Source organism: Rhinatrema bivittatum, chromosome 7 (genome assembly GCF_901001135.1).
Source record: "Rhinatrema bivittatum chromosome 7, aRhiBiv1.1, whole genome shotgun sequence".
Taxonomy (NCBI): Eukaryota; Metazoa; Chordata; class Amphibia; order Gymnophiona; family Rhinatrematidae; genus Rhinatrema; species Rhinatrema bivittatum.
In genome coordinates this window covers 85,922,515-85,949,148 of record NC_042621.1, presented here as the reverse complement: position 1 = coordinate 85,949,148, position 26,634 = coordinate 85,922,515, and the positions used below count along the sequence as shown (strand labels likewise).

General features: G+C 47.5%; 1 protein-coding gene across 3 annotated transcripts in view; it reads left to right on the top strand.

Annotated features, from left to right (window-relative positions):
- Positions 1 to 26,634, top strand: part of ACSF3 (acyl-CoA synthetase family member 3) — a 162,029-nt gene that overhangs the window by 105,112 nt on the left and 30,283 nt on the right. The window contains exon 8 of one of the 3 annotated variants that reach the window (XR_003857722.1): positions 8,285 to 8,458. The exons of the other annotated variants lie outside the window; for them this stretch is intronic. The gene's annotated coding sequence lies outside the window, so the exon portion shown is untranslated. The remainder of the gene's footprint in view (positions 1 to 8,284; positions 8,459 to 26,634) is intronic. 3 annotated transcript variants of the gene reach the window in all.

The window sequence follows — 26,634 nt, the reverse complement described above, 5'->3', positions numbered from 1 at the left end:
GCTCTCCTGCTTTGACTTGATCTTGATTACTCAGTCTTTTAAATATGAATGGACCAGAATCCCTTCCTTTTTTAACACCACTACCCCCACTGCCATCATCTTAATGAAAGTACTAGGTTCTGTGGTCAGACCAAAGGGCATGGCCTTGAATTGATAATGATTGCTAGGACTACAAACCTTAGGAACTTCTTGTGTACCTTCCTGACAGGGATATCCAAGTAGGCCTTCACTAAATCTAGGATGTAAGGAACGCTCCTTTTCAGACTGCCCTCATTACAGATTTCAGTGTCTCCATCCTAAAATGCGGTACTCTAAGGTGTCTGTTGTATCTCTTCAAAAGTCTAATATTGAGCAAAATGTCCCCTCCTTTGGTACTACAAAGTGAATAGAATAGCATTCTTCAATTTCTGATTTGGAAACTGGGATTATCATTTCTAAGATGAGCAAATTGGCCAGTAGGTACTTGAATGGTTTCTTTCTTTATTGGGTTCTGCACAATGATGATATGCATGCCCCTGGTTAGGAGCAGCCAGTTTGAGGGCATAACCCTCCTGCATAATTTCTAGGATCCATCTGTCCCTAGTAACATGGGTCCACTTCTTGCAAAAATCTGTCAGCAGGCCACCCACTGGGGGAAGCAAGGAGGGGACCCTCATACCTTCAGTTCACCCCTCTAAGTCCCTCTCAGCTTTGGGAGCTTTCGTTTGTTTGCTTTCTTGATTGATTGCAACTTACTACATTAGTAATCATATACCACGAAATGCTGTCTCACTGGAGTCCTTGCATCTTGGAGGGTTTGGATGTCCACTTGCCTTATACTGTCTAGGTTCCTTAGACCGTCCATTAAAGGATTTCATGGTGCTCCGGGCTTGGTCCTCCAGCAGCCCCTAGGGCTTTGACTCCCCCAGATTCTTCACCAGTTTTTCTAGCTCCTCGCTGAACAGCAGGTGTCCCTTAAAAGGAACCTACCTATTTATTATTTAAAAGTATTTATTACCCATCCTGCCAAATAGTTCAGTACAGGGTACAAAAGAACATGCACAGTAATTGTCATACAGTACCAAATACATGCTTAGCCTAACTTTGGACGATGAATCTACCGACCAGCGTTCTCGGCCTTAGAAATCTCCTTGCTGTGGCTACTGTTCCAGCTGCTTCGATGAGGTTCTAATTAAATCATACAGGGTATTGACTATAAAGGTTGCCCCTTACTCCTACTTGGTGGTTTCCTCGGGATCCTGTTTCCAGTCCAAACACTTGCCATTGCTGTAGCCAACTTACCTCCGCCTTGGCTAATTGTTCTCCACAAATTGTTGCTTGCAAAGAGAGACTGTCAGTTTCAAAGGACCTCTTTAATAATGATTCAATCTTATGGTCCTGCGAATCCTTGAGAGCTGAGCCTCCTTCCACCACAATGGGGTTTTTTTTTTTCCTACCTTAGGCACTTCAAAGAATTGTTCTATCTCTTCCTGCTGTAGGAGGTACAACTTGGTCATAATATGCCAAGCCTTTAAGGCTGTATCCAGGGAATTCTACTCTGACATAATCATATTTTTATGAAGGAATGCGGGAGAGAGGCTCTGGCAGGCTTTTTAATAGCTAGGAGGATCAAGTGACCCAATACTTCTTTTCCTCCTCCTGTTCATCAGCTTGCTCCAGCTCTTCTCTGCATCCGACTCTGTCTCACCACCCAAGTCTTCGCCGGAGCTCTGATAGCCTCTCAGGTCTTGTGAGCACTGTGCATCAAAGGGCAATGTCCTGGGGAGAGAGAGCTTTCCACCCCCTGTCGGGTCTTTTAGGCCCTGCCTTGCCCTCTTTAGGCATGTCCAGTGAAACCAGGGTCTTCTATTTACCCGTTCCAGTGTCCCTTTCATTTCTCTGTAAGCTTTATGAGTTAGGAGAATCAATTCCATTGAAAACTGCACATCCCTGCAGGTTTCCCTGTGGCCATGACCTACCTGACTTGGGCCTGCTTCCTCCCACAAGTTGGGTTCCCCGCCTTCTTACCTTGGGTTCCCTCTGTGCTGATGTTGGCTCTTCCCTTGATGCCAGCACATCACCTGCTTTTGCTCAGCCGCCTACTTCCTGTATGCCCCTGTTTACATGTTTTTCTGCTGGGGTTTCTGGCCCATCAGATTTGAATCAGAAAGACCCTGCTATGGAACCACTGTAGTACAGGCACTTTCTACCTATTTCCATAGGCCGGATGAAACTGCTTTCAGTCTGTGTCGCTTCTCATGTGTGTCCAGCACTGTACAGACCGTGACTCACAGCTCTTTTACCACGGGCCATTGCCCTTCTCCCTTTTTGCTATCCCAGAGCAACCCCCACCAGCTAGAGGCAAAGAACTACTGGCAAGTTATTCTGCTATCCCAGAACATGTAGGCTCAGTTTACATCACAGCAAGATGTTCTCTGCCTCCATCTGCTGGTGTAAGAGTAAAACACATTTGTCTGGACTGGTCTGGCAGGATGAAAAGGAAATAATAAAATTACAAAATTACAATAAAATATTTACAAAAATAAAAAAAACAAAAAATGCACCTAACCGTGGTAACACACTACATCATGTAAAGAAACTATTGAAAAAAACCAAAAATAAGTACAATATAGTTATTAACCTCTGTGAAGGGGTACTCCAGAATACCTTAAGGGGCTGGATCCAGAGATCTGGCCTGGCTCTGAGATAGCAGGTAATCCTGCTCTGGGAAAAGGCCCAAGGGAAGGTGTATATTTATCCAAGCCCAGGAGGGAATGGGAGGCCCCTGGGATTCAAAAGAACCTTAGGAAGCCCAGTCCGAGAGACTGTAAGTTGAGACATTGCTACTTTTGTTTATAAGCTGTGAAGAGCTGCAGAGCTGTTTGGTTTTTTTTTCTGTTCTGAATTAATAAACGTTCATGAATAGCCAGCCAGAGCTTAGCTTGCATCTATTCTCTGACCATTTTGACTGCACTTAGTGCCCCAACTTCCTTCCAAAAATTAAATAATAAATTGAGGCCTAATCCAGGTAACTGCATGAACTGAACAGGCAATCCAGTATAAAAAAAAAAAATTAGCACAACATAATTACTTTCTCACAGAAAGCCTTCACAGAAATAAATCAAACATGATTAAAAACAGACATGCAAGGTCAACGAATGCCATTCCAAACAGATGTGCCTTTATATCCTGTCTAAACCCAAGGAACTCCTCCTAAAAGTGAAGTTTCCTTGGGAGGGCAGGCCAGAGAACAGGAGCCACATATGAGAAGGCCTGAGCACAACCCTGCATTCCATAGGCTCCAGGACACAAAGCGAAAAGTTGCTGCTGAATCCAAGAGAACCTTCTGGAACATAACACCTGAGATTCCCAGTCAAATATTGATGGCTCAGAAAGCACCTTAAATTGAGATTTGAAGATGTCTGGCAACCAGTGTAAAGAAGAGAGACCACGAGAAATGTGATCTTACACTCTCTAACCAGCCGGGTAGTTGTGTTCTGAATCAGCTGCAGGCCCTGCACAGTGTTTATTGTAATTCTCTGCTTGTAGGATTATCTTTAATCTATTGCTGACATCACCAGTGCACCAAGAATAGTCTTTAATTGGTTATCCAGCAAAAAAGATGTTGCAATAAATATTAAGCAGAACTCCCATTGGAAAAACAAAAAAAAAGCCTATCTTTTCTTTGGAAAATATGTTTCCGGTTTGCGGCTTTGTATGCACCAGGAGAACATTTTCTCCCTTCTAGTGGCTCTTCCAGCCCCGGTTGAGCCCACCCTCTCAGTGTTACACCTAATTCCCAGCAGCTTTCTGATGGGAATTAACCAGCAGGAGATTGGACTGGAGAGGCCAAGCAGGGAAGAAAAATGGAAGAAATGAGCTGAGTCAGTGAAGAAGCAATGTAAGAGACCTGAGGAGTAACAGAGAGACAGGGGAGAATAGACAGCAAGAAGGTTAGGCCTGAACAAGGCGAGAGCAACAAGCAGAAGTTTAAAGGGAATGCAGCATTGGACAGTGACCACTCAGAGAGGCCAGAGAAGGCCTCTTTATTGGGTGCCCTAGAACTGTAAGACAAAGGCATGTTGTTGACCGTAGGCAAAAGGCAGTAAAGGATTAAGCCATGGTATTCATTCTTGTGTTTGAGGCACACACAGTGTCTTGTGAAGCTTGAGTAAAGCATAGCCCACTGATTTGGCAAAGTGGGTACAGGGGTCCCAGGACTGGAATAGCAGGGGGTGGCAGCAGGGCAGAAGTGAGGTGTATTGGCAGAGCTGTGCATGGGATCTTAGTACTGGAATAGCAGGGTAATTCTAGTTATTTATAAACAAAATATTTACATTTATAGAGTATCTACACTATTTACAATATTTTGACAGCACAACCTGAAACAATTGCATCACGTAACTAATACTTATAACATCTTGATGTTACAGACAGGTTTGCCCAAACTGTGGGTATAATATTCTTTTCCTGCTTCCCTGTTTTCCCAGATTGTACTTACCATGGACACCACCTCATCCATTGAGGTGTACTTGTTATTGCGATCACTGCTTCAACCTCAGGCCTAAGAAACACCTCACCAACCATATTGAATGTTTTATGATGGAAGTCATTAGCCACAGAGTGCGAGCCCGTCAAAATTGGCTGGGTTATAGTCCAATCCCACACATTCTGTCCGCATACCTCTAGAGCATAAGGGTAAACCTGATCAGGTTGTGGCCTCTACCCATACTTGCAAACAGGTGCATCACAATTTCTTTCTGTGTCGTACAGGGCGAGCAAAGGCAGTTGTCCACATTAACTCTCAACCTTATGTCAACCTGGTCACTGAGATGCCCTAGAACTGACAACCACAGAAAGTCTCACACAGAAGGGATCCTGTGGTCTCCCAACGTTTGAAGAACCTCACTATGGTATAACGATGGGCCGGTCACAGGACAGTCCTGCAACCACCCAACTCACTCCCAGACACCTCATGTTCTGCGGTGGCAGGAACACCACCATGATGCCGCTCCTCCTTGCTCCCGTGTTCACCACAACACCAAAGTTAAAGGCTCCACAGCAGAAAAACACGAATGGTGCCGGGTGATGATGTCAGCACAACTAGGTAGTTAAGATCCAGCCACACTGTTACGTGTCCCGGCCATGCAAGGCCCACGCCTGGGCCTACTCACCCCGGGAGCTCAGCTGCCAGCTCTGGTTCACCTTCGCTTGCGGCGGTGGGCAGTCACCTATGTCCCCGAGCGCCTGCAGCTACCTCTTCTGCTTCTGACTCCTGCGCAGTATCTCCTTGCGCCCAGCAGGCCTCCCCGCTCGGGCCGCAGAGTTACGTCACCACCGTCCTTCCTCTGGACTCTGGCTTAGGCGTGTGCACGCAACTTGTGCTCTTTTAAAGGGGCCGCGGTGGGAAAGTAGCCCGCGGCCCCGAATGATGACATCACTGGGCCTCTGTATAAAATGCAGGGCCCAGCCACTTGTTCCCTGCCTTGGCAACAGGTCTCCACAATTGCTCGTGTACTAGTTGCTTGTTCCTGGTTCCTGTCTTCGTTCCTATCATTATTCCTGGTTCCTGTCCCTGCGTGTTCTCTTGTCTGTTCCTCGTTCCTCGGACTGATTCTCTGGTATTGACCTCTGCATCGCCTGGACTACGCCTGGACTGATTCTCTGGTATTGACCCCTGCATCGCCTGGACTACGCCTGGACTGATTCTCTGGTATTGACCTCTGCATCACCTGGACTACGCCTGGACTGATTTTCTGATATTGTCCCCAGCTTGTCTCGACTACATCTGATCTATCTCCTGGCTCTGACCTCTGCTTTGCTCCTGGTACTGTGCCTTCCTGCTGCCTATCCCAACTCCAGCTTGCCATGGACCCTTCTTGACTCCTACGGACCTGGCCTCTCAGGCTTCGGCCTATCTTTACCTGGACGCCCCCTGTTCTCCTTTGTACCTATTGGCATCTGGGGCTTTGGAACCCTGCCTCGTCTGGACCGTCCCCGGCCTTCCAAAACCTCTGCTGGTCTCTGGCGTACCCTTGTCTACACCAACTGGGAGTCGTCTCACGGAGGCCTGTCTAAGTCCAGCCGGCCCCAGCACCTGAGGGCTCATTCTATGGGGAACGTGGACTGGTATTGGCGAAGCTCCAGTCGGCCTCCATCTCCTAGACTGCTCCGCCACCCGACGGTGGGGACCCGTAGGGCTTGCCCTGCGGGTAGCGCCAACCCCACCTCGGGCCAAGGGTTCACCATCAGCGCAAGATGCGCTTCCCTTCAATGCCTCAGCAACGAGTCTACCTGCCCTGTCTGCAGTGTGTGTTGCTATTCCTTGAGCTTGCCCTGTCTCGCTGTCCCTGTGTCTAGCCTTGCTACGCTCTTGCCTGAACATGGGGAGGGCAACAGGCTTTGTACCCTGGCAGACCTGTCCTGCATCCTTCTGTCCAGGCTAGGATTAAGGGCATGATCCATCTTGATAAGATGCGTTGCCATTTAAATAACCCAAAACTCAGGCATTGATTCAAACTAAAATAAACATACAATGGCACAAAATAGTACAGGGTTTATCATGCTTAAGTTCCCCTGTTTTTTTAGGAAAACAATTAACCGCCACAACCTTTGGATTTTACACCCTCAGAGCATTTTATAGAACCAGGCCATTTAGACTGACCAGGGGCATTCTATCATGAGGCAGGGTGATGCGGCTGCCTCAGGTGGCAACATTTTGAGAGCAGCAAACATTGCTGCTCATCCCCACTGCCGCCACCACCAAAACACTTCTGTGGTAGACACCTCACCTTGCTGCAAAAATATGATTATTAAAGTTCCCATGGAGCTGTGGTAGAACCCAGCCTGAAGAAAGGGGAGGCCTGCAGAGCCCATTCCGCCATGGTCTGAAGAAAGAGGCCATGGTGGAGTCCATCCTACTGCTGCCTGAAGTAAGAGGAGACCTGGTAGGGCCGTAGCAGGAGAGGGAGAGTGTGCCTGTGTGTGTGTGAGTGAAGGCCTGCAGGTATGTGTGGATGTGTGGTGTGTGTGTGAGATGGCCAGTGTGCATGCATGTGTGGTGTGCATGAGAGTCTGAATGCATGTGACTGTGTGAGAGAGCCTTTATGCATGTGGGAATGAGAGAGCCTGTATGCATGTGTGTGTTTGTGTGAGTCTGTATGTTTGTGTGAACGCCTGTATAAATGTGTGGGTGCATGAGTGAGAGCCTGTATGCATGTGTGGGGTGTGAGAGAGTCTGTATGTGTGTGTGCATGTGTTAGTCTGTATGCATTTGTGGGTGTGTGAGAGCTGTGTGCATGCGTGTGTGTGTGTATGAGAGGAGAGGGTGTCTATGGGCATGTGTTAGAGTGTATGGTTTGTGTGAAAACCTATGTGTAGTGTGTGTGAGAGCCTATGAGCATGTTTGTGTATGTGAGATGGAGGATAAAGTTTTTGTGGCCCCTGCCCCCAAATTACGACAGTCTTAGGGTGACTGGAAATCAAATGGAAAGAAGAAGATTTTGTTTTTACTGTTTTTAGATTTAACTGCTGGGTGTTTGATTCTGTTTTGAAATATTTATTAATTTTTGAGAACTTAAAAAAGAAAATTTGTTTAATTATTGAATGATGTCCTATTCATCAGCTGTTTCAAAATGTTTATTCATTCTATTAGTATAGTTTTGTTGTTATAATTCATTTGTTGTATTTCTTGATTGTATTATTGTTTTATGAGGAATAATGGTGTTTCTGTTTTTCCATTGTTGCACTGCATTCAGAGTCTGGCTTTTTGCAGTTTCCAGTTTAGTTTTTGTCTGCACATTTCTGTTTATTCTTTATTCTGTATTGGGGTCAGTCCGTCTGTGTTCTGCATGTGTAATCAAGGTGAGGTATTCTGCTGGCATGTAATTCTGTGTAGGTTTCTAAAGCAGCGTGCTTATTCTGTTTTCTTAATAAGAGGTGTATTGGTGTTTAGGGCCTGGTGTAATATTTGTAGTGTTGCCTTTTCATAGGTAGGGTTGTTACTGTTTGATTGCTGGCATTTACTGCTGTCTTGGTATGAGAGGTTTACTGTATTGTAAGTGTTTACTCATGGCTTCCTGAAAGTCAAGCCCACTCGAATGCACTTTACAATAGGCCTAATACCATAAGGTGCCAAATGCCTTTTTTGCAGGATTTTCTCGTCACCGCAATAGTTCATGTAAAAATAATTATATAGTATATGTTGTAATAATTTTACCACTGGGCCTACCCACAGGGAATTACCCTTTTCTATGTTCATTTTAGAGTTTGACACCTTTTCAAACTTTTCTACTGTCTCCCACAGGGCTCTTTCAGACCTGACATTTGGCACAAAACACGTGATGTCATCTTTATAATGCCATCATCTTAACGGCACCTGCAGATGTCTTCCCTCCTGGAAGAACAGGGACCCCCCTGGATGGCCATATGCATCTGGATTGTCCTTAGTAATGGGTCTATAGAGAAGACATAGAGCAAGGTACTGAATGGGCTGCCTTGCTTAACTCCTGACAGGATCTTAAAGCTCTCTCCCAGCTACTGATTGATGATAGGGACACCATGATTAACTCCTTTGTTAAAACAAAAAACAAAAACAAAAAAAAAATGTATATATGTATATAATTCACGTATTATCTCCTCCAGCCCCTGTTAGCCTATTCTCTGTTAGAATTGATATTATTGTAAAGCTTGTTGCTAGGTTATGTTACATTGTGAACCGAGGTGATGATTGCAAACGTGCCTCGGTATATAAAAAACCCTTAAATAAATAAATAAATAAAAAATGTGCGGAGTGATACAGAGATGTTAATCATTTAACAAAGGTCCAAGGGATACCAAAGTGTTTCAGAGTCTCAAAAAAGTAGCCATGGATAATAACTTGGTCAGATGCCTTCTCCTGACCCAGACTCAGCAAGTAAAAGAGAGTCCCTCCTCTTTCTCCCAGTGCCACGAGCTCCCGCACACAGCAGATGAGAGATGGAGCCACGATGACAAAACACTTTCAATAGAACTTTGGCTAACATTTTGTAGACACTGCTTAGTAACAATTTGGGTCTCCACTTAGTCAAGTGTTCTCGCTTCCCTTTCTTATATAATAAGATTGGAAATGGTTTCTTCAGAGTCCGGCAGAGACCCTTCCTTTAAGAAGAAATTGTATATGCTAGCCAAGTCCTTAGCCAACATATCTTTGAAGGTCTTGTAAAATTCTGCAGTTAGCCTATCACTCCCTGGAGATCTCTTGCAGTTCATGGTTGCTCTGTGATAAGGGCCATGAGTTGTTGGGACCCCATTGCTGACAGTCGGGGTACAGGGATGGTTCCTAGGAAGGGCCTGTATCTCCCGGGTTGCTATGTTGCTTCCTGTGAAGTATTCAGTCACGCATCCTACCAAATCTGGAGAGTTCTGCACGTTGCCCTCTGAGACCTGTAGTTGGGTAATGAGCTTGCTTTTAACTCTTTTCTTTAAGGACTCTGACAGCTCTGGAGAGGATCCAGGACGTTCCCTCTCTCCTGTCCGTGGCCATCAGGGCTCCTTCTGTGACTGCATGTGATTTCCTCATCCCTGCCTTAGTCTGGTTCCACAGAAACATGTTCACATCTTTCCTACAGCTCATGTCTGAGTGCATCCTGCTGAGCTGAATACTTTCCCTCTTCCTTCTGTACTCTCCAAGCAGTTTCTTTTTTGAAAAAAAGGAACGGAGGTAGTTTTTGGTATTATCCTACCACTCCTAAACCAAATTGTAAAAACGGTGCTTGCAACTTCTTGTTCTCATAAAGCTTTCCCACATTCTGTTTTGTTCCAGGGCTTTGCAAGGAATCGTTATTCAGCCACCAGACTCTTCTCACCAGACGTGTTCAGTAGACGTTCTTATTCGCAGTGGTCAGAGAAGGCAGAGGGTACAATCTGTACCTGAGCTGTGCAGACTGTACCAGGCAGTCAGTGTGGCTTTTCTGTGGGCCACTGGTGAATGTGTAACTTGGATGTCTAGGAGAGTGCTGTGGGTGCACATCTATTAGATTGATTTATTTTGTCATTGCTGTGAGGGTGGTTTCATCATATCCAGGAGCTGTAGGCTGTGAGCCCCGATCTGGACTTCTCTGCACACAGTTGAAGTCCCCTCCAAAGACTAGGAGCCTGGATGTTACGAGGAATGGCTTCACTACCTGGGACAGTTCTTTAGACTTAAATTAGGTTTAGATTCTTTTTGTTCATATTCTGCTTTTTAGCTTTCAAAGTAGATTACATTCAGGTATTGTAGATACCACCAGAGGGCTTACAATCTAATTTGTACCTGAGGGCAATGGAGGGTGAAGTGAATTGCCCAAGGTCACAAGGAGCAGCAGTAGGATTTGAACTCTGGTTTCCCTGGTTCGTAGCCCGCTGCTTCCTCTCTAGCAGGCCGATACAGTAAAGTCCGCGGGAGAGCGGGCGAATGCCTGCTCTTCCAGCGTGTGCACCGGCCACTTGCCGGTGCACGCAATTCTGTATTTAAATTAGGCCCGGCGGTAATAAAAACGGGCAAAAGGAGGCACTAGGGACACTAGCGCGTCCCTAGTGCCTCCTTTTTGACAGGAGCGGTGGCTGTCAGCGGGTTTGACAGCCGACGCTCAATTTTGCCAGCGTCTGTTCTCAAGCTCGCTAACAGCCACGGGCTCGGGAACCGGACACCGGCAAAATTGAGCATCCAGTTTTCGGCCTGACAGCCGCGGGCCGAATTCAAAAATTTTTTTTTTAAACTTTTTTTACTCTTCGGGACCTCTGACTTAATATCACTATGATATAAGTCGGAGGGTGCACAGAAAAGCAGTTTTTACTGCTTTTCTGTGCACTTACCCGGTGCTGAAGAAATTAACGCTGACCTTTGGGTCGGTGCTATTTCTGAAAGTAAAATGTGCGGCTTGGCTGCACATTTTTACTTTCTGTATCCCGCGCGCATACCTAATAGGGCCATCAACGTGCATTTGCATGTTGAGGGCGCTATTAGGTGCCGCGGGTTGGACGCGCGTTTTCCTCCCCTTACTGAATAAGGGTTTAAGGGAAAACGCACGTCCAAGAGGAGGCTAACAGTGCTCCTCAGTCTGCACAGTCTGGTCTCTTGCAGGAAGCATATGTCCCAGCTCTCTCTTTCTCAGGCAGTCATACACCCCTCTCGTGACTTTAATGCCTTTATACTGTTGGCAGGCTAACTTCCCTGGTTGTGAGCTTGCCATATTTCACAATGGTATTTTATTATAAAGAATAAAATCACAGAACATATAGGTAGACAGGATTCAATGGGACACAGTCAGAATGGATTTACCCAAGGGAAGTCTTGCCTCACAAACTCTGCTTCATCTTTTTGAAGGGGTGTTAATAAACATATGGATAAAGGTGAACCGGCAGATGTGGTGCATGTGGGATTTTCAGAAGGCGTTTGACAAAGTCCCTCAAGAGAAGCGTCTAAGAAAACTAAATTCATGGGATAGGAGGTGATGTCCTTCTGTGTTTAGAAGCTGGTTAAAAGACAGGAAACAGAGAGTAGGATTAAGTGATTTGTTTTTACAGTGGAAAAAAGTAAGTGGAGTGCCTCAGGGATCTGTACTTGGTCCAGTGCTTTTTAATATATTTATAAATGATCTGGAAAGGGGTTTGACGAGTGAGGTAATCAAATTTGCAGATGACAAAATAATTCAGAATAGTTAAATCACAAGCGGATTGTGATAAATTGCAGGAGGATCTTGCGAGACTGGAAGATTGGGCATCCAAATGGCAGATGGAATATAATGTGGACAAATGCAAGGTGATGCATATAGGGAAAAATAACCCGTGCTGTAGTTACACGATGTTAGGTTCCATATTAGGAGTTAGCATCCGGAAAAAAAAGGGACATCATAGTTGATATTACATTGAAATCGTTGGTTCAGTATGCTATGCCGGTCAATAAAGCAAACAGAATTTTGGGAATTATTAGGAAAGGAATTGCAAATAAAACAGAAAATGTCATAATGCCTCTGTATCGCTCCATGGTGAGACCGCACCTTGAATACTGTGCAGTTCTGGTCACCGCATCTCAATAAAGATATAGTTGCACTGGAGAAAGAACAGAGAAGAGCAACCAAAATGATAAAGGGGATGGAACAGCTCCCCTATGAGGAAAGACTGAAGAGGTTAGGACTTTTCAGCTTGGAGAAGAGATGGCTGAGGGGGGGATATGATAGAGGTGTTTAAAATCATGAGAGGTCTAGAACGGGTAAATGTGAATTGGTTATTTACTCTTTCAGATAATAGAAGGACTAGGGGGCACTCCATGAAGTTAGCAAGTAGCACATTTAAAACTAATCAGAGAAAGTTCTTTTTCACTCAATGCACAATTAAGCCCTGGAATTCTTTGCCAGAGGATGTGGTTAAGGAAGTTAGTATAATAGTGTTTCTCACAGGACAAGCAGGATGGTTGTCCTCACAAATGGGTGACATCGAGGATGGAGCCCCCCACGGAAAACTTCTGTCAAGGTTTAACAGAACTCTGACTGGCCCCTACTGGGCATGGCCAGCAAGGCACTGACCCTGCAGCCAGCAGGGGTCTCCCTTCAGTCTTCTTTTTTCCGCGCAGCAGTTGCCACGCGGTGAAAGGAGCTCTCTAACCACGTTCCTGACAGGAATTTGGAAGTTAATTTCCTAAGAAAATTTGCCCCTCAGGGGATCTCCCTTCGACAAATTTTTAGTCATCTTACGGAACCCGGTAAGTTTTTGCCTTTTCCATCGACTACCGTCGAATTTGCCCTTGAGGCCTGTTGGCACTTACCGATCCCCAGCCTAAATTTTGGCTTCAGGCCATGGCAACGGGGTTCCGCCATTGTCCGGATTAGTACCCGGACCTATGTCCATCACAGACCCCCACAGGGTTTGTGTGTTATGTTTGGGTAGTGAGCATGATGTCCTGACTTGCACCAAATGTGCCTTAATGACACCTAAGGGTCGCAAGGCCAGGATGGAGAAGATGGGGCTCCTCTTCCATGCACCCACCCCCAACGCCATCGATAGCATCGACGTCATCGGAACCGGCACCGTCGAAGTTGCACCACCATCGCCAACCCGCCGGTGACCGTCCACAATCGATGACTTCTCGGCCGTCGACTCCTGTCCCCTCCCCGGATGGGCGAGGGGATCGGAAGGAAAAGCACCGCTATCGACGGCACAAATCTCGGCCTGTCGAGGATCCACAGCCATCGACCTCTGCTCAAGCCGAAGCCACCGACAAAGAAGCCGCGAACAGACCGGACACCCTCCACGTCTCGTTCGCAGGCATCGAGGAAACCCTCACCCTCCCGGGGTGCGGGCCGTGATCCACCGTTACGGTGGTCCCTCCGGCCCTGCCTCAGCCTCCCTCTCCCCGTCGAGCCGGGTATGTTTACCCTGGTCTCGGGCAGCAGAACTGGACCGGCTGGTCCAGGAGGCCATCGAGAAAGCGATAAAGAAAATTGCAACATCCATCGGCACCGTCTCCGGCACGGTTCCGGCACCCGCCTCAGGCACCGACCTCAGCACCGACTCTGCCACCGAGGATGGAACGACCACCGAGCCTATAGTGGAAGCGTTGGCACCGATACTAAATCGTTATGGAGGCGCTCATGACGGCCCTTCCATCGGTGATTCCAGTGCCATCGACAACACCACCGTCTCCGACTGGATTTTCATCGGCAGGAGAAAACACCGTTCGGATTCCCCTTCCGGGGTGGTTCCATCGGTGCCTTCTGGTATAATCTCCACGATATATCCTTCGGTTCCATCCATTCCACGCCAGGCACGAATTCCATCGAACGCACCGAAGCCTCGATGCCCCTTTCTGGTTCCACCTACGGCACCGATTCACTCTCTGTTTCATCGATGCCTTTAGAGCCTCAGCCAGGTCCATCAGGGTTACAAACCCCCACTTGATCCCTACGATACCCTGGGGTGATGATGCTGATAATCTTCTGACACGGATTTGCCTCGCCTCCATCTCCTACAGAGAGTAGAAAAGATCTCCTCCTGAAGATCTCTCCTTTATAAATTTTGTAAAGGAGATGTCAGAAGTTGTGCCTTTTCAGCTGCAATCTGAGACCGATGACAGGCACCAAATGATGGAGCTGCTCCAATTTCTGGATGCCCCCAAGATCATCGCTTCCATCCCCATTCACCAAGTATTTCTGGATCTTTTAAAGAAAAACTGGGAATCACCTTCATCTGTGTCACCAGTCAATAAAAAGCTGACTCCACCTACCTTGTCCAGTCAGCACCAGGTTTCCAAAAACCTCAACTGGATCATCGCTCTGTTGTGGTTGAGTCCGCGCAGAAGAAGGCCAAGCGTCTTAAGCCACACTCTTCTACCCCACCTACCAGGACAACAAGTTCCTAGATAGTGTTGGACGGAAAGTCTATCATGGAGCTATGTTGATTTCACGCATAGCTTCATATCAACTTTATATGACTCAGTACAACAGAGCCATCCTTAAGCAGATGCAAGACTATGCTGACACGTTACCAGACCAATACCAACCGCAGCTTCAAGCCCTTCTTCACAAGGGATTTGAGGCAGGGAAGCACGAGATTAGGACTGCCTACGACATATTCGATGCTTCCACAAAAGTTTCAGCCACAGCCATCTCAGCCAGACGTTGGGCTTGGTTAAAATCATCCAACCTTCGGCCAGAGGTTCAAGATCGTCTTGCTGATTTACCCTGCTTAGGCGATAATTTGTTTGGAGAGCAAATTCAGCAGATTGTGGCGGAGTTGAAAGACCACCATGAGACGTTGAAACAACTCTCATCTGTCCCACCTGAGCTGACCTCCAAGCAACCGCAAAAGAAAGACTCTAAGAAAGTCATTCTTTCGACCACGCCGTTATTACCCTCCATCGGCCAGGCCTCGTCCAGCTCGATCCTCTACTAGGCCTCAGCCGCGTCAGCCTAGGAAACAAAGGCCTACTGTAGCCCCTCCTCCTGGGCCTGCGGCTGGCCTTTGACTCCCCTGTAGGGAACACATGCCAAACCCCTCTTCCGGACATCCCTGTAGGAGGTCGACTGTACCATTTTCTACAACCTTGGTTGCAGATCACCTCAGATCAGTGGGTGCTAACAATTATCGCACAGGGTTACCACCTCAACTCATAACTCTTCCGGCAGACTCCCCGCCTCTTCAAGCGTGGAGTCTATCCACCCCATTTGGCTCAATTACAACAGGAAGTAACCCTTCTTCTGCAATCAAATGCTATAGAACCTGTTCCTCCCTCTCAACGAGGCAAGGGATTCTATTCCAGATACTTCCTAATACCAAAGAAATCGGGGGGACTACGTCCCATTTTGGACCTTCGAGCCCTCAACAATACCTTCAAAAAGAGAAGTTCAAAATGGTAACCCTAGGCGCGCTGCTCCCTCTGCTACAAAGAGGGGATTGGCTGTGCTCTCTCGACCTCAAGGACGCTTATACCCACATTGCGATCACACAATCCCATCGCAAATATCTGTGGTTTCTAGTTGGCCACGACCATTATCAATACCGTGTCCTCCCTTTCGGTCTAGCTTCTGCCCCACGAGTCTTTACCAAATGTCTCGTAGTGGTAGCAGCATTCCTCAGGAAGGAAGGTGTCCACGTCTACCCATACCTGGACGATTGGCTAATCAGGGCCTCCACCCAACAGATAGCTCAATCCTCCCTAAAATTGACAATTCAAACACTCCTTTCCTTAGGGTTTCTCGTCAATTACGAGAAATCTTGCTTAGTCCCGTCTCAAACCTTATCCTTCATTGGGGCAGACTTGGACACCTTACAGGCAAAGGCTTACCTTCCTCTTCAGAGGGTCCACACCCTAATGTCCCTGGCTCGCCAGCTCCAGTCTCAGAACACTGCCACGGCTCGCCAGTTCCTCATTCTCCTAGGGCACATGGCATCCTCGGTTCAAGTCACTCCCATGACCCGACTAGCCATGAGAGTAACACAATGGACTCTATGACACCAATGGATTCAAGCTTTTCAGCCTCTGTCCTCCATAGTCACAGTCACACAAGCGCTGCGCCTATCCTTAACCTGGTGGACGACTCAGGTCAACCTCCTTCAGGGCTTACCCTTTCTTCCACCGGATCCGCAAGTAATCCTAACCACCGACGCTTCTCACATCGGTTGGGGAGCCCATGTGGACGACTTTCAAACCCAAGGGTTATGGTCCAAAGAGGAAGCCGAACACCAGATCAATTTCCTGGAACTCGAGCAATCCGCTATGCGCTCCGCACTTTCAAAGATCATCTCTTTCATCAGATAATCTTAATCCAGACGGACAACAAGTGGCCATGTGGTACATAAACAAGCAGGAGGCACAGGCTCCTTCCTTCTGTGTCAGGAAGCTGCGCAGATCTGGGCGGAAGCCCTCTCCCACTCCATGTACCTCAGGGCCACTTACCTGCCGGGAGTAGACAATGTATTGGCAGACCAGCTGAGCCGTGTCTTCCAACCGCACGAGTGGTCACTCGATCCTCTGGTAGCGACCTCTCTGTTTCACAAGTGGGGTTTCTCCCCGCATAGACCTCTTTGCGTCCCCTCAGAACCACAAAGTGGACGATTACTGCTCTCTCATTCGGAGCCAGCACTCTCGGCCGAGGGATGCATTCTCCCTCAAGTGGACAACCGGTCTGCTCTATGCATTCCCTCCACTTCCTCTTGTGTCAAAGACTCTCGTGAAGCTACGCCAGGACGGGGGAAACCATGATCCTGATAGCACCTTACTGGCCACGCCAAGTATGGTTTCCAATACTCCAGGATCTCTCCATCCGCAGGCACATTCCTCTGGGAAAGGACCCGCATCTGCTCACTCAAAACGACGGATGCCTCCTCCATCCCAACCTCCAAGCCTTGTCCCTGACGGCATGGATGTTGAAAGGTTAGTCCTTCAGCCTTTCAACCTTTCAGATTCCGTTTCTCGGGTCCTGATAGCTTCACGAAAGCCTTCCACAAGAAAGTCTTACTCATACAAATGGAAAAGGTACACATCATGGTGCACTTCTCAGTCCCTTGATCCCCTTTCCTGTCCAATCTCCAAATTCTTGGACTATTTATGGCATCTCTCTGAATCAGGTCTTAAAACCTCTTCTATCAGAATGCATGTCAGTGCGGTAGCCGCCTTCCATAAAGGTGTACAGGGTGTCCCTATTTCAGTACAACCCCTAGTAACACGTTTTCTTAAAGGCTTGCTCCATCTGAAGCCACCCTTACGTCCTCCGGCCCCATCTTGGGACCTTAACCTGGTTCTTGGTCGTCTAATGAAACCTCCTTTCGAACCTCTGCCACTCCTGTGAGTTAAAGTATCTCACATGGAAAGTGTTATCCTTTTGGCTATCACTTCAGCTCGCAGGGTTAGTGAATGCAGGCCCTAGTTACCTATCCGCCTTACACTAAGCTCCTGCAGGACCGGGCGGTTACTCCGCACTCACCCTAAATTTTTACCTAAGGTAGTTTCTGAGTTTCATATTAATCAATCCATCATACTACCTATCTTTTTCCCAGGCCCCACTCCAACTCCGGGGAACAGACTCTGCATACCCTAGACTGCAAACGAGCTCTAGCTTTTTATCTAGACCGTACAGTTGCTCACAGGAAGAGCACTCAATTATTTGTCTCTTTTCATCCTAACAAGTTAGGACATCCTGTGGGTAAGCAGGCTCTTTCCTCCTGGTTGGCGGACTGCATTTCTTTTTGCTATGAGCAAGCTGGCATTCCCTTTCAAGACCGTGTGAAAGCACACTCTGTGAGGGCCATGGCGACGTCAGTGGCACACCTTCGATCGGTGCCGCTTCCTGACATCTGCAGGGCTGCAACCTGGAGTTCTCTCCATACCTTTGCAGCCCACTATTGTTTGGACAAAGCTGGAAGACAGGACTCCATCTTCGGCCAATCTGTCTTGCGTAACCTTTTTCCAACGTGATGTACCAACACCCTTCCACCTTCCCGGTAGGGTGCGGATGCCCTTTACCAAATTCCACCCCAGTTGTAGTGCCTGTTGCACGTCATTGGGTGCATTTGGTGCAAGTCAGGACATCCTCAGCTCGGTACTCACCCATTTGTGAGGACAACCATCCTGCTTGTCCTGTGAGAAAGCAAATGTTGCTTACCTGATGTAACAGGTGTTCTCACAGGACAGCAGGATGTTAGTCCTCACGAAACCCGCCCGCCACCCCGCGGTGTTGGGTTTGTTTTGTTTTTCCTTTTTAGGCACTGCCTGTAGCTTTGAAAATCAGACTGAAGGGAGACCCCTGCTGGCTGCAGGGTCAGTGCCTTGCTGGGCATGCCCAGTAGGGGCCAGTCAAAGTTCTGTTTAAACTTTGACAGAAGTTTTCCGTGGTGGGCTCCATCCTCGATGTCACCCATTTGTGAGGACTAACATCCTGCTGTCCTGTGAGAACACCTGTTACATCAGGTAAGCAACATTTGCTTTAAAAAAGGTTTGGATAAATTCCTGGAGAAGTCCATAAACTGCTATTAATCATTAGGGAATAGCCACTGCTTGTTGCCGGCATTAGTAGCATGGGATCTATTTAATGTTTGGGTACTGGCAGGTATTTGTAACTTTCATTGGCCACTGTGGGAGATAGAATACTGGGCTTAATGGACCTTTGATCTGACCCCCATATGATATAGCTTATGTTATTTCTTCTTCCCATTACTCCCTTTAACTACAGCGTTATACTGTGGTAAAGATGGGCACCTCTTAAAGGCCGCAGATGGAAAGTGCATATCCACGCCTTCAGGTTCAGCGGTGACTGGTGCCAGGGCCTGTGAGTTCTGCCTGTGCTCCTGGGTGCTGTTCTCAGGAGCTTGTGCTGCCCCCTCCCCAGAGGGGGTGTTTCCTCAGTCTGTAGTGACTCTGAAGCCATTAGCGGTAGAGATGGGACTTTCAGATGTCAGAGGAGCTTTACTGCTCTCTCTTTTCTTCCTTTTTCCTGATGCCTGAGATTTCTCTTTCAAGGGTTTGCTGGCCTTTCTCTTGGAAGGGTTTCCAGTCCTGTCAGGCTATCACAAGGAATTGGAGTATCACCCCTCCCCAAGAGATACCAGACTCTACTGTCTCAGGGGTTTTGTACTCTGTTATATCCTGGGAGTCTCCTTTTTTCAACTGCATCAGTGCACTGGGAGGTTTCTGCTCCCGTCCCCCCTCAATCTGGTCCCAGGACACTCCTCCTCCTCTCCTGCTCTGATGTATCAGGCACTGCAGCCTTTGCTGCCTGTTTGGCTGAAGTGCAGGTTGGCTCAGAGCAGCTTCTTCCACAGGCTGCCACTCTGCTTCCTCCTGCTCCATTTGGCAGAGCAGCTGGCTTGCAGGGGGTTCCTGCTCTGGCTGGGATGCCAGCTGAGTCTCTTGCCTCTCATCATGGCCTTCCTCCTGGGGGCGGGGGGGGGACACACTTATGCCTGAGGACAAGGTGCATACTCGTGGCTGTCCACCCCCACACAAATTGCATGTCACTTGGTGCACTCAGCACTGGTACGACCAGTCTGTTCACATCTCCCACACTTTACATATCTGCAGGCTGAGCTGAAAGGCTCTGTAGAGCCACATTTAAAACAGTTCTTTATCTGCCCAGGATAGAAACAGTAGCTTCACTCCCTTCCGGTCATGAAGCTTTTAGGCAGGTGCTGTATGCAGCCATCAGCCAGTGGGAGACACAGCACTGCTTTCCAGCCTGCAAGTCCAGAAGCCGTCCGAGTCCAGCACAGGCCGCGGCTCTTCCAGCAGCGTGCAGGACCTCTGCAGCCAGGTGCGCACCTCACGGGCCTCCGTGTCTTCAGCTTTAAAGTGCACACTCGCTGTTCTCACTGTGCCCTGTGAAAGTCTTCCACTCTGGGGTGTCCTTCCCCCTTTTCAGACGGGTCCCAAAAGGCCGGAAAGTGATTTTCAGCTCTGAATGCCTCCTCATACTTCCTATGAATTAAAGCCTTCACATGCTGAGGGGAAACTTTTAGCTTTTCTTTAATAAAACTTTCCCAACATACTCTCTGGCAGGAGGGCCAGCAGCAACTCCCGTGTAATGGAGGCTCACCACATATCTTGCTCTATGTTGCTGTTTTCTAGGCCGATTCCGTTGCTTAAACAGGTCAGAAAAGAAAGGTTTACTTTGCAGTTTTGCTGTCCTGGGTTTTGTCCTTCTGACTCCTTCCTGGATATTTTCTCTGGTTACCAGGCTTTTGCTGCTTTTGTCTCTTTCAAGGTGTTTTTCTCCAGTTTCAGGCACAGTTTCTTGCCTCTGGCTTGCTTCTTTCAAGGTACTTTCACCCTTTTCCAGCAAACTTTCTTCCAGCTCCGTGCCCTCAGCAGCAGCCAGGCCTCTGGGCTTTGAGAGCTTCTATTCCCATCTTCCTCTGGCCACCACAACAGCAGGGGCTGTTGTGGGGCATTGGCAGAGCCGTGACTCGGGGGGGGGGGGGTCTCAGTACTGGAATAGCAGGGGTGCTGCAGGGCCAGGAGTGAGGTGTGCAATGTGAGTGATACAGAAATCAGATGAACATTTTTTTTTTTTGTGCTGTTCTGGCAATGTGCAAAGGAGACCCGGGCAAACATGCGCTGTGCTGCGAAGCCGGTGCCAAGTTATGGGAGGTGGCAGGGTTTCAGGGCCCAGAACTTAATGTGTGCAGCGGGGAATGGAGGGGAACCTGCCCACACGAGTAAATAACTTTCACTTTCTTAATGAGATATTAATCAAAGTGCATCGATTGAGGAATCAGATGCTGCTGCTGCCGGCGAGATTCTATCTCTCCAGCCCTCTGGCAGGCACTAAGGGAGGGTACAACACAACAATCGATGAAATCTTATTCAGTGCGGCCAAGATGCACGGATCCATGACAGGATTTATGCACCACATGTCAACCTCCAGCTATTTCATGTCTTTGCTTTAACCTATAATTGAAAATAAATATCTCCCCAGAATGAAGCAGCTTCTATTTTCTGGATGTCTTTGGCAGGTCTGAACAGGAGCCAACCCGCTAAGATCAAGCTCTGTTTGATCTCTGCTGATTCTGGGCATGTGTCCAGCTGGGCTCCCCAGACTAAAAAAAAAAACCAAATCCAGACAGCAGGAAAAACGGGGTACTGGGCTGGCAGCACCTCCCGAGAGCCCCAGATCAATGAGCAGATTGTGTGGGTGAGAATTGATAGCATTATGGAAGGGATAGCCAGCTCTGGTTGTCGAGCACTGCAATTAGGCATGATTTATCCAGGACTTCCAAACCCCCCATACCCTCTATTCCTATACTCACTTTTACCTACAGCACCTCACTCCTGCCCTGTAGCCCCCCCCCCCCCCCGCTACAAGTACTGAGACCCCATACACTGCTTTTTTTTAGTGCACTTAACTCCTTCCCTGCAGTACCCCCTGCTACAGTACAGAGACCCCATACACTGCTTTTTTTAGTGCACCTCACTCCTGCCCTGCAGCACCCCCTGCTACAGTATTGAGACCCCATACACTGCTCTTTTAGTGCACCTCACTCCTGCCCTGCACCACCCCCTGCTGTTCCAAGACTGAGATCCTCATACACAGCTCTCACTCCTGCCCTGCACCACCCTCTGCTGTTCCAAGACTGAGATCCTCATACAGAGCTCTCAATCCTGCCCTGCACCACCCCCTGAAGTTCCAGGACTGAGATCCTCATACACAGCTCTTTCAGTGCACCTCACTCCTGCCCTGCAGCACTTCCTTGCTGTTCCAATACTGAGATCCTCATACACAGCTCTTTCAGTGCACCTCACTCCTGCCCTGCAGCACTCCCTTGCTGTTCCATAACTGAGATCCTCATACACAGCTCTTTCAGTGCACCTCACTCCTGCCCTGCACCACCCCCTGCTGTTCCAAGACTGAGATCTTCATACACAGCTCTTTCAATGCACCTCACTCCTGCCCTGCAGCACTTCCTTGCTGTTCCAAGACTGAGATCCTCATACACAGCTCTTTCAGTGCACCTCACTCCTGCCCTGCACCACCCCCTGCTGTTCCAAGACTGAGATCCTCATACACAGCTCTTTCAGTGCACCTCACTCCTGCCCTGCACCACCCCCTGCTGTTCCAAGACTGAGATCCTCATACACAGCTCTTTCAGTGCATCTCACTCCTGCCCTGCATCACCCCCTGCTGTTCCAGGACTGAGATCCTCATACACAGCTCTCAGTGCACCTCACTCCTGCCCTGCACCACCCCCTGCTGTTCCAAGACTGAGATCCTCATACACAGCTCTTTCAATGCACCTCACGCCTGCCCTGCAGCACTTCCTGCTGTTCCAAGACTGAGATCCTCATACACAGCTCTTTCAGTGCACCTCACGCCTGCCCTGCATCACCCCCTGCTGTTCCAGGACTGAGATCCTCATACACAGCTCTCAGTGCACCTCACTCCTGCCCTGCACCACCCCCTGCTGTTCCAAGACTGAGATCCTCATACACAGCTCTTTCAATGCACCTCACGCCTGCCCTGCAGCACTTCCTGCTGTTCCAAGACTGAGATCCTCATACACAGCTCTTTCAGTGCACCTCACGCCTGCCCTGCAGCACTTCCTTGCTGTTCCAGGACTGAGATCCTCATACACATTTGTGCTAGTGCACTTCACTCCTGATCTCAGCATTAACTGCTATTTCTGCGGTATGGGCCTCGTGTGATCAGACTGCTGTGAATAGCCCAGCTGTAATTAATTAACACCATTGATCGTTGTGTGATGAAACAAATTTGGTTTTTTTCTCCAGCTTCTATGTGAATCTTAGTTTCATCATCTGGTAGATCTTAGCTCTTTCTGTCTCTGCTTCTCCCATGTCTGTGTAAGCCAGAGGTCCCCAAACTATGGCCCACCGAGCAATATCTTAGCCCACCAGGGCTCCAGAAATATAGTTGTCGATGGCACTAGGGGAGGATGAATGAAGCTGGGAGGGAGGCACTGGGGGAAGAGAAGTGAAGCTGGGTGGGCATCGGGGGAAGGGCATTTGAGGCCAAGAGGCACCAAGGGAGGAATGACTGAGGCTAGGCTAGGGGGACACAGAGAGGGAAATGAAGGCTGGGAGCGACTGAAAGGGGAATATGGAGGATGGTGGTTCATTCAGGGGATCAATGGAGACCCGGGGAGGGGGAGGTGCCCTGAAGGAGGGAGTGGGAAAGTTAAACATCAAAGGCAGAGGGCTTAGATGTGGTTAAGAGCCAGGGAGGGGTAGAGAGGGGGAGCGATAGGTTGAAAGTGACAGGGAAGGGAAGGGGTAGGAGAGGGGGAGATGGTTCAGGGTTAAGAGGGGAGGTGGGAGGATGTGCCATAAAGGTAAAAGTCGGGTGAGATGCTGTTGAACAGCAGAAAGATAGAAGTGGAGAAGAGAAAAATGAGAAGGGAGGAGTGAGAAACGTTGGCAAGAAAGGATGAGACATAAGGAAAGGTAAACTGGAAGGAAAAGGATTCAGAAAACAGACGAGAGGAAAGATTGCACCCTAATGAAGAGAATCCCTCAGACAAAACTATAAAAGCTTTATTTTATTTTTGGTAGTTTTAGGAGTAACATTTTGTAGTACATCTGGCCTGCATTGTGCTGGAAATGCAAGCAGGCAGCCTAGATTGGGCTTCCTAGGATCTTGTACATGCGACCAGGTGCAGAAAAGCCATGCACTAATATGATCTCACAATAACAGGATCAAACATTTTGTCTTTAGTATTTTGATATCTTGAATCAGACAAGTCTGTTTTTACTGTTTCCCGAAGCAGAGAGAATGTGGGAGACTGTGTAATGTCACAAAGTGTCCAGGGCAGAACTGCTAAAACCTGACAAGGTCCTGCCCAGCTCTGCACATTTTCGCTGCCAAGCTGCTCAGCGTTTCCTTCATGACAATTAGGCCTAAGAGAAGTGAAAAGCCAGAGCCTTTCCCACTTGAGCCTATCTTGCTATCAGTTGGAGCCGGGCCAGAGAGGAGTGGTGGATGCAGGGGACAGTAAGTGACACTGGGACCCCTGCCTGATTCCTACCTCTCTCCACCTACGAAGCTCTTTGACGCCAGGAGAAACGGAGGCTGAGACGGATCCTCCAAAGTCTGCACTGGTGAGCATGGTGGACACTGAACCGACAACGCCTTTTCTTTTTCGAGCTGATCCAAAGGTGAAGTAGGAAGAGTGGACTGGTGAGGCTGGACACACCAGCTTTGCGGTCTAGGAACAAGTTAAGTCACTACTGATTGTGTGCCAACTTCCAGAAGCCGTTGATATAGGCGAGTCTTCAGCTATTGTGAGTATGTAGATGTTATGGGGTGATATCAAGAACCTGAAAGCAGTTCTAGACCCAGGTGTGAATTTGTTGTACAGTAAAGTTGGTGAATTAGAACCATAGAGGATGACGGATGGTCAGCTGTACTGCTTAGGTCTGTAAATTAGAAAGTGGAGGTTTTAAAATTGCAAGTGGATGGCTTGCAGACTTTTCTGGGTTTACTTGACATTACTGCCACCTTCGATACTGTTATCATATCATTTTGATTAATCGTTTGAAGAGCATTTGACTGTCAGGGTCTGTATGTGATTGGTTCAAATCTTTGTTGATGGAGACAAGAGGATGATACTGGAGGGTGTTGCTTCTTCCACCGTTGCCTTAGTCGGGAGCACCATAAGGCTAATCCTAGTCGGCAACACTTTTTTTAACTTGTACCTTCAACCAATTTGTCAAGTTCTTGCAGATTTGGGGGTTGGATATGAGCTTTCTGCCAACAATATCCAGTTTTTAGTTCCCATCGTCCCGAACATGATTGAAGCATTTAAGAAAGTCATTTCCTGTCTTCAAGCTGTTGGTGACTGGATGGTGGATTACCGGCTTGTTTTAAACATAGAGAAGATGCACATTCTTATTCTGGCAAGATCTCTTCCTTCAGATATACTTGCAAGTTTAATGTTTCAAGGTACTTCAACAATGATCTCTAATCAAGTTTGAGATCTGGGTATTATTCTGGACACTACTCTGTTTCAGCCACAAGTAAAAGAATTAGCAAAGTCCGGTGTCTTATAAAATGCAACTGTTATGTCATCACAAGCCAATCCTTTCAGAATTCATACCATGGTGATGTTTAAATCAGACTATTATAATTCTCTTTTTATTGGTTTACCACACACTACACTATGGGCGTTGCAAATATTGCAAAATTTGACTTTGCATGTTATTTGTTGCATACTTCTGAAAGATCCTATTTTTCCTAGCCTGTGTGAATTGCATTGATTCCCGCTTTCTTGGAGAATAAAATGTAAGATTCTTATGCTACTTTTTAAGGTTGTGCATGGTCTGGCTCCACCTTCTTTTACATGTTAAAAATGTATCAACCAATTTGGTCAATGAGCTCAGCTTCTCAACGGGGCCGATGCAATATGGGCACATTACAAACAGGCGCTCATATTGAATGCCTGTTTTCCTAACACGCGCCCATTCATTTCTCTCGAGCATGCAATGCAATAGGAAAATTAACTGCTGTGTTAAAAAGGAGGTGCTAGGAGAAATTGCGCGATCCTAGTGCCTCCTCGCAAACAAACGCCCAGGAGAGGTGCCTGAAAGTGCAGATTAAGAAAACGGATGCTCAATATGAGTGTCCATTTTCTCCCGGTACAATATACATGTACAATATACACATCCTGAACTGTGTATATTGTGCGTCCTGTAAATTGTTTTTCCTGGTCAAGCCTTTTTTTTTTGTGTAGTCTTTACAGCTTTCTGTGGTTCCTCCTTCTTAGTATCGTGATGATACTTTGTAGGAGGAACCACAGAAAGCATGTTTTTGGGGGTTTTTTGTTGAGCCCTTAAGCCCGGAATGCCTTAACACCAGCCCCAGGGTTGGCGTTAAAATTTCCACATTAAACAGGACGAGTTGGGCATATGGTCATTTTTTGTATCCCGGGATAATGGTTAATACCCTCATCTACATGAATTTACATGTGATGAGCGCTAATTAACTGCACGCTCGATTGCACAAGTGTTTTGGTTGCGCTAATCCCATTATTGCATCAGCATGGACGTGCATTTTGGACACGCTAAAAGAGAGTTAACTGGCGCACTGGCCTCAGTGCCTGATATTGCCTCAGCCTAAGTATCTTTTAGAAATTCCATCAATAAGACAGGTTCGCCTGGGAGAGGTCATTTTATGTGGATGGACCTGTTATCTGGGGTGATCTCCATGTGATAAAAGCAGAGCTTGGCATTTGTTAATCATATTCATTTAGGCAGGCCTTTGATGAAGAGGAGGAATAGCCTAGTGGTTAGAGCAGTGGACTATGAACCAGGAGACCAGGGTTTGAGTCACTTTACCCTCCATTGCCTCAGGTACAAAAACTTAGATTGTAAGCCCTCTGGGGATAGAAAAATACCTACAGTACCTGAATATAAACTGGTGTGATATCTCAGTTGAGATCAAATGTCAGTATATAAAAATAATAAATAAATGATTTCATTTGATAATTATTAGCTGAATATTACATCTGTAGGCATGAGACTTTTAAATGTATCTTGTATATAGGAAGCTCTTGATACTATTACTTGTTTTTGTGGTTTTCTGTTTCTTCTGGTGTTTTTGTTTAATTCATACTGATGTTGAGATTTGATTTAGATGTGCTCATATGTTTTGTTTTGTGAGTGATTTTATGTAGCTCAATGTTGATTCCCGCTTTCTT